Source organism: Mastomys coucha, unplaced genomic scaffold (genome assembly GCF_008632895.1).
Source record: "Mastomys coucha isolate ucsf_1 unplaced genomic scaffold, UCSF_Mcou_1 pScaffold3, whole genome shotgun sequence".
NCBI classification, from domain to species: Eukaryota; Metazoa; Chordata; class Mammalia; order Rodentia; family Muridae; genus Mastomys; species Mastomys coucha.
This window is the reverse complement of record NW_022196909.1, coordinates 63,009,312-63,028,734: the sequence shown is the minus strand read 5'-3', so window position 1 is coordinate 63,028,734 and position 19,423 is coordinate 63,009,312. Positions and strand designations below refer to the sequence as shown.

Here is a 19,423-nt window from a genome sequence, read left to right as displayed (position 1 = left end):
TTTCTTAACTTGACACAAGCTAGGGTCGTCTGGGAAGAGGAACATTACTTGAGATAATGTTACCATAGGACTGGCTTGTAGTCAACACAGTGGGGCATTTTCCTGATTAATGATTGATGTGGGGAGGCCACAGCTCACTGAGGGTGGTACCACCCCTGGATAGGTAGTCTCCTTCTGTACATAAGAAAACTGTGGGGAGCAAGGCAGTAATCAGGATTCCTCCATAGTTTCTGTTTCAGTTCCTGCCTTCAGTTCCTTCCCTGACTTCCGTCATTGGTGGCTCGTGATGAGGAAGTGAAGCCAAATAAATCCCTTCTTCCCCGTATTGCTCTTGGTGGTGGTGTTTATCACAGTAATAGAATGCTAACCAGAACACTATGCCTGTGTTTCTCAAGCCCTCCTCCTCAGCATCCATGTTCCAAAGAAACGGATATCGCTCCTCTGCCTCCTGCTTCATAGCAGCCCCAAGCCTCTGAGTCTCCCTGTGGCTTCACCTCTGTCCTCCTCTGGGTGGTGACAGATCTGGTCTTCTCCCCAGAGTCCCCTCTTACTCCAAGCACAGCCCCCACATGTGCTCTTGCACCCACTGTTGCAGCATGTTTAAAATGAGCATAAGTTGTTAACCCCACCAAACAAGATTACCCAGAGTCTTTAGTCCAAATTAAGCAAGTTTTATTTTCTGTCAGACAGGGCTGTCTCCCTAAAGTGGGGTTTGAGGAAATAGCATTGAACATAGGAAAAAGGAGGGCTTGTATAGCTCCCCAAAACCTGCAAGACTGGAGGGGGTTCAAGGGTTGGGAGATTTCCAGAGGAATTTTGGTAGAAACTTGACTGAACATCTCAAAATTATTTGGCAGAACATCTTATCAGGGTGGAGGTTAGGATGTAGGGTGTGGAACAAATTCCAGAATATGGGTCAAGACCAGGTTAAATCCAGGTTTTACAAAAAATAGGAATGACTTTACAACAAGATGGCTTTTAATCTTAAAATGGAGTCAGACTGACCCATCATCCTGTCAGATCTGATGTGTCCCTTTCAAATTCTTAATAGGGAATGGCCGTTTATATCTATTATCTGCTGAAAATGCCAGCAGACAACAAGTATCTTAGCTGTTGTTGAAAATGGTTATTAATTAACTCTATTTGTTCTTAATATGATACAGCCAGCCCCCCCAATAATCAAGACTGAGTACTATCAACATATTTAATCAGCTTAACACAATGACTGGGTTTATCCTTAATCTATTTTTATACACTTGACTGGCTAATTCCCGGCTGTGCTCCCCAAGTTACTCGCTGTTTGAGTCTCCCTGGGCTGCCTTTCTGCTCCGTCTGCCTTTCTGCTCCGTCAGCCTGTCCGTCAGCTGTCCGTCAGCTTGTCTGTCAGCTGTCCGTCAGCTTGTCTGTCAGCTGTTCGTCAGCCTGTCCGTCAGCTGTCCGTCAACTTGTCTGTCAGCTGTCCGTCAGCCTGTCCTCCTCAGGATGCTCTTCTCCTGGCCATGTGCTCATGGGCTACCTCCACTCATAGTGGCCTCCTTCTCTCTTGTCTTTCTTTTTCTCCTCCCTCTTCTCTGTCACGGCCCTTACCAGGCTGTTAACAAAAACACCGCCTACCTTCATTCTCCCTAGTAATTGGCCGTGACCATTTTATTTAGCCACTCAGAGAAGTTTGTCAAGCAATGTTTCTACAACATTATTTGGTGTACGTGAGAATTTGTTCACTGGGACTGTAGCCAGATCTTGGGGACCAGCGTTTAACATCTGAATATGTTTTCTATTTGGCAAGAGACAAAATTTGTATTGTGGCTAGGGTCTCTTTAATTTGGTCTGACTGGTTAGCATAGAAAGAATAAATTTTTCTTAAAGTCATCTTCTTTGTTCTTTGCACAGGGCAGGTCAAGTGCCTAATCATACTGTAAAGCTGTTTTAGCTAATGAATCTACCTGTTGGTAGTCCTTGCTCGATTTGATTCCAACAGGTACATTTTTTATCAATGAGAGAGCCTGGTGTGCCAATAGGCAATACACATAGTCATTTTGTTCTCCTTGCCAAGATGTTTCCTTTAGATCTGACACTCTAGCCTCGGTAGAGGATACAGGGCAATGTATTCTCTTAACTACTTCCTGCTGATTAGGGCTCCATCATCAGAGCCCAGGAAGGCTGGCTCATTAGCCGGAGTCCAGGGAAGGAGGAGGGCAATGGGTATTCATCAGAAAGGGAGGAGGGCAATGGGCATTCATCAGAAGCATCTGGCTGGCTCACTGTCCCAGCCAAAGACACATGGAGCAATCCCATCAGCTGGAATGGTTCACATTCTTTATCACAAGTGCAGGCCTTCCCAGTTCTGTAGGGCCACTTAGGGCTCACATGGTGTAGCTCATCTTTGGATCGGTTGGTAGCTCATAGCTGATTTCTGGATGCCGTTGAGCAGCCAAGCAGGACTCTGCAGACACAGATACACACTAGGGATAGAAAATAAAGTTAAGGAATTTAAAGAAAAACCTTAAATTTGGAGATGTCGCTTTCAGAACAGGCATCAGGCAGAGATATTTATTTGGAGACCATTTGCTCTGTGACAGATAGGAGCAAGTTGGGGACTCCCTGAAGCATATATGAATCTTTAGCAAAAAAGATAAAAGTTTTAGTAACATCAGCATTTCCCGTGCTTGCAATACGGACTGAAATCCATGTTGTAGAAGAAGCAGCCAACAGGTGTCTGTAGTAGACTTGTGGTTTTGAGTCATAACACAAGTTTTGGTTTTGGGTTAAAAAGTGTAAACATTTTTTTCTATATCCAGAGGACTGGATATAGATAGGACAGAGATGATTTTAGAATTATGAGAAGTACCTTCAAATCTATATTTAGAAGACAGTCAAAGGTAATTAAAATCTTGAGCTTGTGACTGATAATAGTAGTCAGCGCTTTGCCAGATTATCAGAACGCCATCGATCGATGTTAAAACTTGGAAATCTTAGTGTAACAACAGCATAGAGTAACACATTTATATCTCAAATCATTTTTAGAGCTTCGTAATTTATTTAAGTTTTCATATCCTCAGAACTTTATATAATTTGTATTACTTTAGAATAGTTTTCTTAGACTCTCAGAATCTACATAAATTTAAAACCCTTTTTATTCCAACCATTCCACAGGATACGCAGGTAGTTCATTACTGAAAGTCCCTTTAATGAGAGGAACAGTAAAGAGTTACATCTGAAACCTGTCTATCCGTTACCATGAAGCCTGTTTGCAAGGCCAACCTTACTGTCTGTTGAATTCTGCCTGTCTCATCAGGAGACCCAATGGCTCTAGAAAGGCTGGATTCTTATATATGACATGCAGTCACCAGGCAGTCACCAGGCAGTCACCAGGCAGCTGTTGTTTAATGAAGAACATTTATTAAACATGATCATCAGAGATCTGAGAAGGATAAATTACAGCAGGGAGTACAATCCTAATGGCCTCTATATCAGTACAATGACAGAGACTTACTGTCGCCTGGACAGTTACCTAGGCTCCAGGGCTAGTTTTGGTAAAGGCAGAAGCCAGTCTTCGACTATGACACAGATCAACACTGCAGCTTCAGCTGCTGCCTAGGAGACCCTAAGTCTTTGGCCACCAGACCTGGAAAGTCTGAGAGTTTTTCCCGTGGCTGAGAAACTTGGGAAAATTTTGACTTAGGCAGAGCAGAGCAGTCAACACAATAGTGTCCACAGTTTGTGCAAGGCCTTGGCAACAGGTAAGGCTTTGGGGCAGCTTTTCCCAGTAGTTAGTGTCATCTCAATACAGGATTGTCCCCAGGTGTCTTCTTTGGAGACCTTAGGGTTGCCGCTAGGATCTGGCATGTCTGTCTATTATACGAACCTTTTCCCATTAAACATTTTAAATGCCATATTCAGCAGATCTCTGACAGGTTTTGAGAGCAGTCTATTAAGTATACTAGATTTTAAATAAGCTTTACTTGTTTTTAGTTATTTGCTTTAGGTTTAACCCTGAAAACATACATGGGAGGCTAGATAAGGCTTATTCCTGTAAATAAATTACATTTGCAGCCAGCATGACTGCAGTTCTCAACATATTGAAGAAGTTTGTCAATTACTATGTGACTACCAACCTGAATGCATTAACTTTCTTTTGTATAGCAAGTTAATGATTTTTATAAGATTAAGATTCAAACTTAATTCTAAATTGATTAGCATTTTTGTTTCACCAGTATCCCTTAGAAACACCAAACTTGTAGTGCATGGTCTACACTGGGTGTGCTGTAGGCCCAGTAGAATTAAACTGGAAACACAGTAGCCATTGGTATTCAGCTACATCCAGCAGTAAGAGCCAGTCCTTAGGGATGCATAGCTTGCTACCAATAGCCCGCATGCCAGCACCCGCACAGGGATCCTCTGGCCTTTCATCCTCTCCTATAGTCCTGCAGAGGCAGCAACAGGCTTGTGTACCTCACCAAAGCAAGCGTCTTCGTTTTGAGGCAAGACAGGCTTTCAGATGCTGTCTTTGTGCTAGAGTTCCCCACAAGGGCAGAATTTAATGGGATTCTTTTAGGCTTAGTTCTCTATGTAAAGTGTACGCTAGGACTGACAAAATTACTAGAAGACCTTTTGCTTATTTCAAATGGCAGCGACTCTAGTTTGAGAAATGCAAACACAATGAATGTGAAGACATTTAAGAATGAACATCGACGTGGGTATCTCTTTACATTTCTAATCAGTACTGATTCAGGTGTCCATTGAGTGATGTATCTCTTAAATGTTGGGGGGAGTGACGTGTCAGAACCAGTTATCTGGCTTCTGTTTTGTCCATAGCTTAGATTTGTTCCGTTGTCAAAACTGTCCCCCGCCTCCCCCAAATGGTGTGACACATACTCATGCATAAACTGTTAAAATGAGCATCTTTGTATCTGTATTGTTTTCAACATTGCCAAGGTGCTATGGGAAATTAAAAGTACAAAATTAGAAAAAAATAAAATTATTGAAAAACAAACAAACAAAAACAAACAAACAAACAAACAAAAGAATGAACATCGAAATCGTCATTTCCCCTCTCCGCTGCTTTTGGTTTGGTCTGTCATACTCCATCTTCCTTCTGGTTGGCTTCAGAGCCCCTTTTAGCCGTGTTCATCAGTTCCTGTGGCTTAGGAGCCGTGTGCCTCAGGTCCTGGGGCTCAGGAGCCTGCTTCTAGGAGGACCTTCTCAAGTAGCCATTAGCTCTTCACCTGATGAAATCTGCACACATATTTGTTGATATCTGAGGCTACCTAGAAATCATTTTATGTAACATTCCAGCAATGTCTGCTGTAAAAAGGCCTTTTTTTTTTTCATAAAAATAATAAAGAGGAAGTAACCCATGGGCTGGAGGAGAATCTTGCTAGGCATAGTGACAGACTTCAGCTGGGCCTGTGTGTTTCACCAAAGGCAAATACCTCATGTATCTTTGTGCATATGGCTGTGGCCTAAGTCTTTAGGTTTTTTAAATCTTTTATTTAGAACAATATAGATTTTTGCCATCTTTGTCTGTCTAAAACCCTGTCCAGATCCTATCTCATGACATTAAACCTCAGCTGATCCTTCTCAATTATATTTTAATCAGAAGAATCAACTAGGGATGCTGGTCCCTGCTAGTGACTGTCGGGTGGCATCAAAATCAATCTCTCTCTCCCTTTCTCTCTCTCTCTCTCTCTCTCTCTCTCTCTCTCTCTCTCTCTGTGTGTGTGTGTGTGTGTGTGTGTGTGTCTCTTTCTCTCTCTGAGACAGGGTTTCTCTGTGTAGCCCTAGTTGTCCTGGAATTCACTCTGCAGACCAAGCTGGCCTTGAACTCAGGGACCTGCCTGCCTCTGCTTCCTGAGTGCTGGGGTATGCTACTACTGCCTCCCTGCCTGAGATGGTTTCTTTTATCTCCTTTCTTATTTAGTTTTGCTTTTGGTGGCGTTTTTATCTTGACTTTTAAAATGGAATTCTGTAGGCTTAAAATTTTCACACCCTCCTTTTAATAAAAAGTTCTTAAATGTTTTAACTTCCCTTCTAGCCCACCACCCAGCTGAGGTAGTGGAAAAGAAAAGTTATTAGGATGCAGGAGAAGTGGACCTGTCTAGAAATTGTTCTTTGGAGCGATTTCAATATCCAATTGTCAGGATACTAGGAGTCCAGTTTGTTAGAGTTGGAATAGCAAACAGGGATCAACAGCAGTGGCACGACCTAGCAGAAACCACCAGGCCTCTACCTGATTGGCAAGGGTCAGCGAGAGTGACCAGGACCAACAAAGACAACAGGAAAAGTTCTCAGCTGTGCCTAAAGATCAGCGAAGACATGAGACCAAGAAGCATTGTAAAGCTAGCTACGCAAACAAGCCCAGCCTCCATCACTGTCCATGGAGCCCTATTTATACTCCCTCCACACATCACATGTCCTCCACTGCCTTGCCTCACCACCTGTCTTACCTCAACACATGAGTCTGTCTTAGCAAACTCCATGAGTCTGTATCCGCTGACATCACTTTGCCAATTGGCCCAAGCCCACGGACGTGGCTAGAGGCTGAGGCATGCCACAAGTAAGGCAGACCAATACATGTGTGTCACCCCCTCACCCCCGACCCCGCACACATATGTAGCAGATATACAGCTTCATTTTGATGTGGGTCCCCCAACAACTCAAGCAGGGGCTGTCCCTGACTCTGTTGCCTGCCTGTGGGTCCCATTCCCCTAACTGAGCCGCCTTGTCTGGCCTCAGTGGGAGAGGATGTGCCTGGTCCTGAAGTGACTTGAGGTACCAGGGTGGCTTAGTACCCAGAGAGGACCCCCTCCTCCTCAGAGGTGAAGGAGATGGGGTAAGGGCCATGTGAGGGGACTGAGATCAAGATGTAAAGTGAATAAATAAACACATTAAAAAATGTTTTAACTTAACTTTTTGTTATAAGCTTAGAGTTAACCTTTTGTTATAGACCATAAATCTTTATGCATACCCAGTATGTTTACAAATCTTGAGGTACAGAGAGTTCACATAATAGTTTATAACTCTTAAGATAAAGTTTATATTTTAGCAAAAGTCTTAGAAAGTTAAATAAAACAAAGTCTTTTTGTTTCTGTTTTATTTTGCTACCTTTTTTCTGTCCTAAAACCTATCATAGGACAGACAGAAAACTTTTAAATAAGCATGCTTGGTCTAGAGAATATGGAGCCATAACCTAACACCAAAGCCAACTTTTCAATAAATCAGGACAACATAAAACAATATTTCAATATTCTCCATATCTAAAGGATATCTGCATCCCTAATAAATTGAATTCAGTGACCAGGGGGAAGGACTAGAGCAAGCTGCTATGGTTTTCCTTGGACACTTTGCTTCATCCTGCACCCAGTATAGGCCAAGGGAAAACAAAGCCTGAGTCTATGAAAGATTTGGGGAGCTGGGGCCTGTCGGGACCCTGCAGCAGCATATTTAAAGAGACAGACACAGCAAAAGCCACAACCCGTAAACATAGAACACAGAAGTCAGAAGAGACTGGTCAAAAACAAAACCTACAGTGAACACCTTTATTCATATATTCAACTTAGCTTGACCAATTTCCATTTTGGTTCCTAGCAGTCGAGAACCAGGCAGGCAAAGTGACTCTTCCCTAGCTCCCTGGGCCAGAGACAAGCAAAACCAAACAAAACACAGGGAACCAAGAACCGGACACCAAAAACCCAAATGGGCAGTGCAAGGACTTGCTAATGCCAAGGACAGGAATACACAGACCTCCTCAGGTACCTCTCTGTCCTCCAGATGGGATCCAACCAGAAGCAGTACCAAATGTCATATAAGGAGACGCCTTCTCTGACTTACTGATGGAGGCCTCCTCAGACAGGTGCCTGCTGGTTTCTTTTTAGTGCAGCAGTTTGCTCCAACAAGCCACCAAACTGAAAGCATGCTTCAGAGCCCTGGAGCACCTGCAGGACGCTCACCACCCAGACAGAAGACAGCATTCCCATCTACAGCCCAGAGTGAAGGCCGGCTTCAGAAGTTGGGTTGGGGTCTTGTTGAGGCTACCAACTGCTAATCCACCAAACAAGACTAAAGACCAATACTCAAATTCTTTGGTCAAGTTAAGCGAACTTCATTTTCTATCAGACAAGGCTAGCTCCCTATAGTAGGGTTTGAGGAAATAGCATTGAACATAGGAAAAAGTAGGAGCCTTTTACACACCTCCACCCCCCAAAAATACCCTGAAAGACTAGAGGGTTTTTCAAGGGTTGGAGGATTTCCAGAGAAATCTTGGTTACATAGGAACCTAGCTGAAACCTCCAAATCATTTGACAGAACATCTTATCAGGATGGAGGTCAGGATATAGGGTATGTATGGAACGTGTCAAATTCCAGAAGATGGGTCAAGACCTGGTTAAATCCAAGCTTTACAGAAGACAGGAATGAACTTATTTTGACCTTGTAATAGATGGCTTTTAATGTTAAGCTGGAGTCAGGTTGGTCCATCAGAGGATATCGAAGCCTACAGAGAGTGTGCACCTTACATGTGCACCATCTAATGGCTCCAGGAAGCTTGGTGAGCATCGTTGTTGCTGGCTGAGATGTGTGTACTTGAAAACAAGGAGTACAGCGGAGGAAAGATGGCTCCTATCCAGAAGATGAAAAACGCACACTGTCTCTCACACGGCATGAAGTGGACTTTTACACTGACTTTTCCTCATACTGAGGTTTGTATATGACACTGTATTTGAGGTGTTTCTTTTTTCACTCCATGTCAGTGTTCAAGTGTTGTTTTCTCTGTCTTATAAATATCGATGCACTACACACAAAGACTCTACTGTGCTTTTGCAGGAAAGACCTTTTGGGCCTCCGTATTTGGAAGAACTACATTATTTTCCAGTCATGATTATTAGGACTCTTCAGAATTCAAAAAGCCGAAGCCAGGGCTCAGGACACAGCTTAGTGACTGAACACCTGCCTAACGTGTGCATGGCCTTGGGTTGGGTTCCTCAGACCCACGGGGAAACAGGAGTGGGGGCGGGGAGGAGAGAGGAAAGAAGAAAGTCAGAGAAAAGGATGGGAAGGAAAGGGAAGAGAACAGAGGACAGGACAGGACAAAAACAGGACAGAGACAGTATGCAGCATTTATGTATGCCTCTGTGAATCTGGTATCTCTCTCTGTGTGTATAAATATATATGATAGTCCCGAGGATTGAACCCAGCACTTTTATCAAAACAGACAAGTACCCTGCCTCTGAACAACATCTCCAGTCCTGTATCTAAAGGCTTCAGGTGCTTGGTGGGCATCAGTGCTTCTGGCTGAGATGTGAGTTTTTCTGAGTGCTATTGCTGGTGAAATTAACAATATGGTATCCCTCTAGTGTCCACTATCCCATGAAGGCATGTGAGGGTTTACGAAGGCTCTGCAGGTTTAGTCTTCCCGACATTGCAGTTGAAAACGGTTTGTCTTTTTTTTTTTTTTTTTTTTTTTTTTTTTTTTTTAGACGAAGTACATGATTTTATTATGAGGAGGACATGCTTATGTATGCCACAGTACACATGTTGAGGTCAGAAGAGGACCTATGGGAGTCTGTTCTCTCCTTCTACAAGGTGAGTTTTTGGGATCAAACTCAGGCTGTCAGGAGTAGCAGCAGGTACCTTTACGTGCTGTGACATCTTGCCTGGCCTCAGATTATTAGTGAATATTTGGTTTCAAACCTGGGCCTGAGGTGCGTATTTTACACATCAAAGCAGACCCGGCCTCCAGGTTCTCCCAGCACCCCTCAGTCCCTACCTGGCATACCCTGCCCCCAACCCTGAACTTTCCAGCCCAGCGGCTGGGCTCCCCTTCCCTCAGAGGCTCTTCCCTGTATGATCCAGGCATTTTCACCAGCTCTCTTTTCCTTCTCTCCTTTTCTCTCTTTCTCCACATCCCTGTCCCCACCATGGTGACTTCACTGGCCTTGGTCATTGGGGTCAGTGAACTTGCCAAGAGCAGTTTCTCAATAAACCTGCCTTTAATATATTGTAATCTGGCTTGAACTGGCTCATTTCACCACCGGAGAAATGACCTATCAGAGAGGAGGGTTGGGTCAGGGGAGGGGGGTAAATGCTGAGGTGCATGCTGGGGAAGAGCGGGGGCCGGGGGGAATAACTCTGGAGTCAATTCTCTCCATCCAGCTTGCTATAGATCTCTGGACTAAACTCAGGAGGCCAGGTCTGCCCTCTAAGCCATCTCAGCCCCTCTCTATGAATTTGGAAGCCATGTCTGTTACTTGGGCTAGTTGTCTCCTCCCAGGTATGTGCACCGTGGGTCCCGTCTTTGTTTATGCTGCTCTTCCTGTAGCTGTTCTAGAATCTCCTTCAGTGACAAGGTTTTCAATTTTAATCCAGTCAAATATGTGACTTTTTAAAAACCACTTATGGTTTATTCCTTTGCTGACTTGTAAGTAATCTGCTATCTTGAAGTCATATAAAAAAAACTATCTATATCTATCTATCTATCTATCTATCTATCTATCTATCTATCTATCTATTTTGACTGGTTCTCACTACGTAGCCCTGGCTATCCTGGAGCTCTATGTAGATCAGGTTGGCCTCAAACTCACAGAGGCCCACCTGCCTCTGCCTCCTGAGTGCTGGCATTAAAGGTGTGTGCCACTATGCCCAGCTCACATAAATGCTTATATTTTTTTTCTAAAAGTTTTATTGTTCAGCTCTTCATATTTAGCTTCTGTTTCACTGGAATGTATTTCTGTGTAAAGCATAAGGTAGGAATCTAATTTTATTTTTCTCCATATGTGAGAGATGGCTGCGTCAGCCTTTCCCCCAACAGGGAATGTCTGCTCTGTCAAATCCCACACCTCCCACACAGCTCAGAGTGCCTCAGTCTGTTCTTAGCTCTGGAGCCTCAGCCGGTTTTCCATTCCAAGTACAGTGGTAAACATTAGCAGTTTGGGAGTGAGTTCTGGAGGGGTAAGGCCACCGCATCTTCCAATAGCCTGTCCTCCCAATTTGTCTTCAGCTGTGGTTTTGTTCTCACTGATGTTTTGAGACAAGGTCTAGCTATGCAGCCCTGGTTGACCTGGTTAAAGATGGAGCTGCCCTTGCACCCGAACTGCTCCTTCCTCTGCCTGGGATGAAAGGCACTCACCCCCAAACACATGTAAAGAGGTTTTAGCTCTTGGAGCTCAAAAGGTTAAGAAGTATCTCTCTATCTGGGATGGCCAATACAAGATGTAGAATCACAAAGGCAGCAAGCCTCTGGCTATGCCTGTGAGGGTTATCTAGCTTAGGTTAATGGAAGTGGGAAGATCCACCCTGAAGGTAGGCAAACAATTCCTGGGTTTGGGTCCTGGACTCCAAGAGGGAAAAAAACTAGAAAGCACTATAAATGCCTGAAAATTTCAAAGCACAATTTAAAAAAAAAAAATAAGGAGAGGGACCTGCTGAGATTAAGGGTGCTAGAAGTTACGGGTGTTGTTTACTCTTCCTGAGGGATCTGAGCTCAGTTCCCAGCACCCAGGTTGGAGGCCAAGGGGGAGGCTCAGGACCACCTGAAACTCTAGGGAATCCGACGCCCTTTCCTCGTCTCTTTGGGAACCTGTATGCATGTGGCACCTGTGCGCGTGCGCGCACGCGCACACACACACTGCACACATGCACACACACATGTACAAATAAATAAATAGGAGAAAGGAAGCTGAACACCCACAATCACCGCTGCCTGCTTATGGACTGTAGCGTAACATGGCGGCTGCCTCTGCCGGGACTGCCCAGCCACTGTGGAATGTACCTTCTGACTGTGAGACTCACCCTTTGCTGATGTAAAGGATCATGGTGTTTTATCACAGCAACAGGAAATGAGGCGCCTCTTTCTCCTCAAACACCCCTGGGATAGAGTACTAGCTTGCTGCGGAGGCCTGAGGTAAGAAGAGGCGAGAACCTGCTCTGGAAAGGCCTCGGAACCTTCAGCGGTAGCAGCTCGATCTGGAGCCACTGATAAATTAGGAACTGCTCATGTCAAACGTCTCAGCAGTGTAAGCTGCACTGTTGTCCTCTGTTACATCCTGAGGCCTCTGTCACTCAGGTCCCGCTCCCTGTCCTATCTGGCCCTAGTACATCCCTACAGCTAAGCCTTGATTTCCACCGTTCCTTCAGATGTCTCCCCCAGAACATACACAAAGAGATCCTTGAGGGAGCAGGAACCAGAAGCGCAGTAGCAAAAACCAACATCACCTGCAATCTACTGTTTATTACCTGTGAGACCCAGTCTCCTTGTTCCAAGGATATCTCCATTTGTAAAATGGAGGAATGCATGTAAATAAGAACGTTTGGGCTCTTCATCCATATAGAGGCAAGGGATACATTGTAAGTGTTCCCAACTACATCCTAGAATCAGTCTCTCTTGTCCTCAAGCTTGAGTGTAGATCCTGGGAGTATTAAGCATCCACCGATACTGGTCCAGCGAATACAGGTTAGTCAGCTCCAGGAGCTCCAGTCTGAGAAAACCTTTTGGGTTTATGTCAGCTCATGAGAAGCCTAACCTTCAGGATGAGCCATAGACAAGAAGAGCAAATCAAAGAACATACGATAAAAAGCGGGCTTCCAGGAGTCGGTGTAGACGGCCCAAGAACAAAGGAGGCATGAAGGCCCACTGGTCAACTGAAACCATGAGCAGAGACCGATAACCCAGGAGCAAGACCGAGTTGGGTCTGAGGCTGGAGGTTGTAAGCATCCTGTCTCTCCCAGGCAAATCTGTGTCCTAGGAGGAGGACATGGGCAGGCAAGGTGAGGCAGTGCGCTCAGGAACAGGCCAACACTCACAGCATCCCATTCCTTCCCTGGAACTACCTCCCCTAAGGTCTGCCTCACAGGGGTAAGCAGTCCGTATCCGGACGGAACCACATCTTCAGTGCTAGGACCCTGGAAGGTGCATGTGGTCTTAGATGGTGCAGGTAGTCACAGTTAGCAGAGTGAATGCTAGTCCTCTAGAAGGCTGGGGAGCCCAGACACATTCTGGAAGAGATGTGTGACTGGCTACAGTAAGGAAGCTCCCACTTCCGTCATGATTGGAAATACCTCAGAAGACAGGTCAGGGATGGGCACCAACCACAACTTAGTATTCATCCTGGCAAGATCACCAGAGTTCTCCAAGCAGGATGGTTTTAGAAACAGGGGCCAGGCTGGTATGGGGAGGGATTGGGGGTTGGGCAGAACCTAGCAGTTCTGCCTAGAGTTCCTGAGGAACTTGCATCACCCATTTGGATTTCAAGAGCCAGTGGGGAAGGAAGCAATGGTGACACAAGGAGGGGAGGTTAGGGTCACTCAGAGGCTCTGGCCCAGCTCTCTTCCACACAGACTATGTTAGCAGCATTGATCCTAGGCCTCCAGAGTCCTTCTCCATTGCACTTTCAGTCACCTTCCTTGAAGACAGTGTGTCCTCCGCCGTCTGAGGCCGTCTTAGCTGTGGGAAGTTGCTCCTCCACAGGGACAGTAGTGTTGTGCCTACATGCTCGCTGCCCTGGGAGCTCCGCCCTCAGTTCCTGGTCTCTACCTCTTGGGTATCTGACTTGGAAGAACCGAGTCTGTTTCTAGAGATGCTGGCATATTCCACAGACAGAAGCGGGTCAGGAGATGGCTTTGGGTAGGGCTGGGTGTTGCTATAGATGGAGTCCTGAGGGTTCACCTGGTTTAGATGGATGAGTGAGGCATAGCAGATGTTTTCAGCGTCCTCATTGGAGAGGACCTGCTGATCGAAGCTCTGAAAAACCAAAGAAAACACATGTTTGTTGAAAGAATAGCAGCTGGAGCGGCCAGTGGCCTATGTGGAACCAGAACTGGGTGGAGGGACACAGGCAGAGTTTAAAATGTTGAACATGGGCTGGAGAGATCACTGGGTGGTTGAAAGCATTGGTTATGCTTCCAGAGGACCTGGGTTTGGTTCCCGGCACCCTTATGGGAGTGTCTGTTAACTCTAGTTCCAGGAGATTTGACTCCCTTTTCCAGGCACCTCAGGCACTGCAGACACTTGATGTACATACATACGTACATGTCGGCAAAACACTCATACAGACCAAATAAATAAATATTTTCTTAAAAAAGAGATGAGATGTGACATCGGGCCCGTAGAGCCTCTGGGAAGGGGTACCTGGGAAAGTCGCCTTCCCTGTCACTAAGCTGAGAAGCAGTAGCCTCCCCCAGGCTCCAATTCCAAATGGCTGGCAGGCCTAGATCCAGATCCATGAAAACAAAGGCCCCGTGGGTGGGGACTAAGGAGCTACTGATTTGCATATTTTTCAATGCTAACACAGAATACAGGGTCTTGCGTGTACCTGTGCATGGCAAAGACTCTCCCACTGAGCTACAACCTTGGCCTTGTGTTTTTGAGACTGGGTCTCATTATGTTGCCCAGGCTGGCTTGAAATTGGAGAGCACCCTGACTCAGCCTCATAAAGGTTGGTACCAACATTTCCTGTGAATGCACCCTCCACACTTGCTCCTGGATACTTGCTCACACGTACTCTGAGATGAACACGAAATGAGACTATGTGTTTAGAGTCCAGGTGTTTTGCTGCTCCTATTGCTCTTCAAGAACCATTTAAACAAGTTCTCTAGGGTAATCGTATGCACATTCAAGCTTGAGTAGGGCTGAGTTAGACAGGGACTTGTTGGGTGTGCATTTCATGGTGACTCTAGCGTTCTACAAACAGCTGAGTTAGATGACCTTGGAGCCTTCTAATTCTATGGATCTCACATCTGTAGGTGAGATAGAATTGCCTGAACCACCTAGTTCTCAGAAGGACTTAGAGAGCCATGGATCATCACGTGTTTTCCTGCACTGATTGGACCAATGGCAGCCACTCTGTAGTTTGGCTGGGGACCTAAGACACAGGAAAAGCTGTTTCGTATTTGAGGTGATAGCCAACGGCTCTACCAATCTCTCTCTCTCTCTTCTGTCTCTTTCTTTTTCTTTGATCTCTATCTTTCTCTGTCTCTCTTTCTCTGACTCTGTCTCTGTCTCTGTCTCTCTGTCTCTCTGTCTCTCTGTCTCTGTCTCTGTCTCTGTCTCTGTCTCTCTCTCTCTCTCTCTCTCTCTCTCTCTCTCTCTTGTTTGAGTTCGGGGAACATGAGGAGAAGAAACGCATAAAGAGGAAACACACAAACAGGTCATGAGTACATGAGCAGTCATGAGTGTTTCTCACAACTTAGAGTAAATAGAAACTGAATGCAAGCTAAAGTTCACAGCAACAGACGTACACCAGAAAGCCAGGGTTCCCTAAGTCCTGGGGGAGAATCATTTTTACTTACAGTGGTCTCCTCCTTCTGGCCTGAAAAGTCTTCATAGATAGGGTGACATTGATTCTGAACTGTGAGGAAACCAGCAAGGTTAGTGGAAGGACTTTCCATGTACCAACTTACCCACTTCCCACGACAATCACAGGCTGGGCCAAGGGATCCCAATGGAAAAGAGACCATGCCTGGCCAAAGGATAGTTTCCGCATAGGGAACTCCCAAGTACCCAGCACTGAGTAGTGTTTAGGGATTCTAAGAAGCCAGATAGCCTGGCTGCCTGTGTTTAATCTGAACAAACCCACTCAACTTTCTGATCAATTTCAGGACACTCCCTGTAGATTCCAGATTTAAACATCAGATTTAACTATAATCTGTTCACCAATGGGGTTATCGGTAGTAAGAGGTTGGATTTCAGGTTTCTTGTGTCCCGAGCCCTCAGTGTGAAGAGCAGCATTTCCTGTGAACACACCCTCCCACACTGCTCTTGGATGCTAACTTACAAGCACTCTGAGATGAGACTGTGTTCAGAGTCCAGGCATTTTGCTTCTCCTATTTTGTCTTCTAAAAAACATCAACAGCTACCCACTAAACTGAGCGCACAACACTTAGAAAATATGCATAGAGACTTTCAAATGTTTCTCCTCTCTAAGGATTTTTGTTATTTGAGCTTGAAAAGAATAGTGTTCACAAGCTCCAGGAGTATTCTGATTCACTCACACATTTAATCTTGTCCACAGAACTATCTGGCAAGAGCAGTTACAAGCTACCTACTTGGCAAAAATATAGGGTATGACCTACTGACCTACTATTCTTACCCATGTTCCTCATGTTGCACATTATATCCTTTTAGTCATTTATTTTACATATTTGCTACTTTGTATTTTTGACCTACATACTTCTCTGCACTTCCTTCATATTGAGAAAAACAAAATTTAAAGATTGATAATGATATCATATACCATTTTCAATATCATTAACCAGAAAGTTCTTTATGTAAACTTATTAACAAGTTGCTAATCATAAAGTTGAAAAAAGTGGGGACTGGAGAGATGTATCAGTAGTTAAGAGCATATATTGTTCTTCAAGATAACCCAGGTTTGATGCTTAACACCCACGAGGTGGCTCCTAACTCTCCGTAACTCTAATTCCAGGGGATCTGATAAGCATCAGGCACACACATGGTGCCCAGAAATATGTGCGAGCCAAACCTCCATTCCCACAATATAAAACAATAAAAAATTAAGATGAGAAAAAGCTATGATCCAAAATCCTAGCACACCTTGTCTTAAGCAAATGGATAGGGAGTTGAGGTGCCCTAGGTAAGCCGACCTGAATGCTGAGTGGGACTGGTGTGTCATCATCCCCATGCTGCCCACGCCCCCTGACCTCTGGCCTGCCACCTTGCAATGGGCAAGCAAGCCACTTGGACACTTTGCCTTTTAGGTCAGTTTCCTTGTTGCCAAGACAAACAGGATGAGCTCACCATTCTGGGCCTTCCCTCGAGCTTTCCTCAGGTACAGGACCAGAAGGATGACCAGTCCAAGCAGTAGCAGAATAGCCACAACCGCCCCAGCAATGATGGCCTTCCACATCGGGTTATCCAGAGAGCTTCAGAACAAGGATTAGCCAGGTAAGGAGAGTCAGAGCCCAACTCTTGCCAGAAACCCTTCCTTCCCCAGGCTTGCAGTTCCCACAGGTTCTCCTCCAACCTCCGCTTCTGAGGACCCCTGCTCAGCTGGGCAAGGGACCACTTTCATATGCAGGGAACCTGTCTCCTAAGTCCTTCAGTCTCCAGTATAGGGTAATATCGATAATGTCACAAGCATTGTTCTTTTTCCTGTTCCCATTGTTCCTGTCACTTAGCTTCCTTTGGGACTCTGGACTTACTAGCTCCAGCCTCTTTCTTTCAGGGGTCCTTGTCCCCATCTTGCAGCTTTACCTCAGATCTTCTCTGTGAGACAGTCAGCTCCCAGGAGAACCAGGGGACCTGACAAACAGCTTTGCCAGCTAAGTGCATTTCAATATGTCCTACTTTGGGTCTAAAGAAGGACCTGGAGGTAGACAAGACCTTCCACATCTGGTTGTCTTGGAGTAGCCTCTAGGGGAGGGGTCTGAGTGGCCAGGCCATAGAGAACAAGGAAGTGTATTCAGGAAGCTGAAGCATGAAGGCCAAAACTTAAGGTCAGTTTACAGGCCAGCTTGGGTTACTTAGTGAGATCTCAATCTCAAAATCAAAAGGGGAAAGCTGAGCATGCAGTACAGTCATAAAACTCCTGCCCTGGAAATGTGAGGTCTCAGATTCAATCTGCATCATAGAAGATAAGTAGAAGATAGAAAGATAGATAGATAGACAGATAGATAGATACATAGATACATAGATACATAAATACACAGATAGATACATAGATACATAGATAGATACATAGATACATAGATAGATACATAGATACATACATAGATACATAGATACATAGATACATATATGGGTAGATCAATCGATGGATGATAGATAGATAGATAGATAGATAGATAGATACATAGATACATAGATGCATAGATGGATAGATACATAGATAGATACATAGATAGATACATAGATAGATAGATAGATAGATAGATAGATAGATAGATAGATAGATACATACATACATACATACATACATACATACATACATACATAGACACATAGATAGATAGATACATAGATAGATAGATAGATAGATACATACATACATGCATACATACATACATACATACATACATACATAGACAGATACATAGACAGATACATAGATAGATGCATAGACAGATACATACATAGATACATACATACATAGATATGTAGATACAAAGATACATACATACATACATAGATATATAGATAAAAAGACAAGTATGAAAATACTATTGTGATTTTGTTTCACAGATGAGAAAACTGAGCCTATATAAAATGATCAGACATGCCAGGCATTGGTGCTGCACGCTTTTAGTCCCAGCACTTGGGAGGCAGAGGCAGGCAGATTTCTGAGTTTAAGGCCAGCCTGGTCTATAGAGTGAGTCCAGGACAGCCAGGGCTCCACAGAGAAACCCTGTCTCAAAAAAGAAAAACTAAAAAAAAAAAAAAAAATCAGAAATGACTATCTGACTCCATCCATCCTGTGAGCGTTGGCATCTATTAGAGTGACAGTTAGTTGGAGAACTATAGTTTCCTAATTATAACTATAGAATGGAAGGAAACCCAAGATGGGGGACAGGCCAGGGAGCTTGTAGTACCTACCTGTCAGTGACAGGGCTGTAAGTAGAGGCCGGGGCTGTTGTCATCCAGGTGGTTGTGGGGTGGTTTGAAGCTGTAAGAGACCACAGTGAGTACAGCATTTTTCTTTTTGCCTCCCCAAGCCCCTACTCTCCAGCCCCGGAAAAGAAGGAACCCATTCATGGCCATGGAGGCAGCAAACAAGAACTCAGGGTAGCACCATCCACTCTTGCTGCACAGAAAGGCAGTGCTGGGCTGTGAATGTGGCAGGAGTTACCTCCCAAGAGAAAGCAGGGTAGCACCATCCACTCTCGCTGCACAGAAAGGCAATGCTGGGCTGTGAATGGGGCAGGAGTTACCTCCCAAGAGAAAGCACAGCACAGTTACTGTAAAAGAGGCCTCTCGTGTTCCAGGGCCTCTTCTGTTTCCTGTGTTCCCTCATTTTATGATTTTTAGTATTTTTAGTTATGTGCATGTGGAGAGATGATATGTACAGGTGAGTACAGTCCCTATGGTGACCAGATGCCCTGGAGCTGGAGTTACAGGCTTCAATGAGCTACCCGACAAGGATCCTGGGAATCAAACTCAGGTCCTCTGTCAGAGCAGTAAGCACCTTAACCACTGAGCCATGTGACCAGCCCCTGGTGTTCTTTTGTACAATGTGTCTTTATACACATGTACCTGCATGTTTGTGTGTGTGCAGGTGCACACGTGTGCGTGTGTACATGTGCTTGTGGAGGCTAAAGGATATTTTTAGCTGTCTTGACTCAAGTGTAATCCACTTCATTTTTATTTTATTTAATTTTTGAGACTGTGTTTCTCACTAGCCTGGACCTTGCCAGTGAGCCTGGAGGATCATCCTGCCTCCACCTCTCCAGTGAGCCTGGAGGATCATCCTGCCTCCAC

The 19,423-nt window shown here is 44.8% G+C and overlaps 1 pseudogene; it reads right to left on the bottom strand.

Annotated features, from left to right (window-relative positions):
* Window positions 1-12,208: 12,208 nt before the first annotated feature.
* On the bottom strand, window positions 12,209-19,351 carry LOC116074709 (annotated as a pseudogene).
* Window positions 19,352-19,423: the final 72 nt, after the last annotated feature.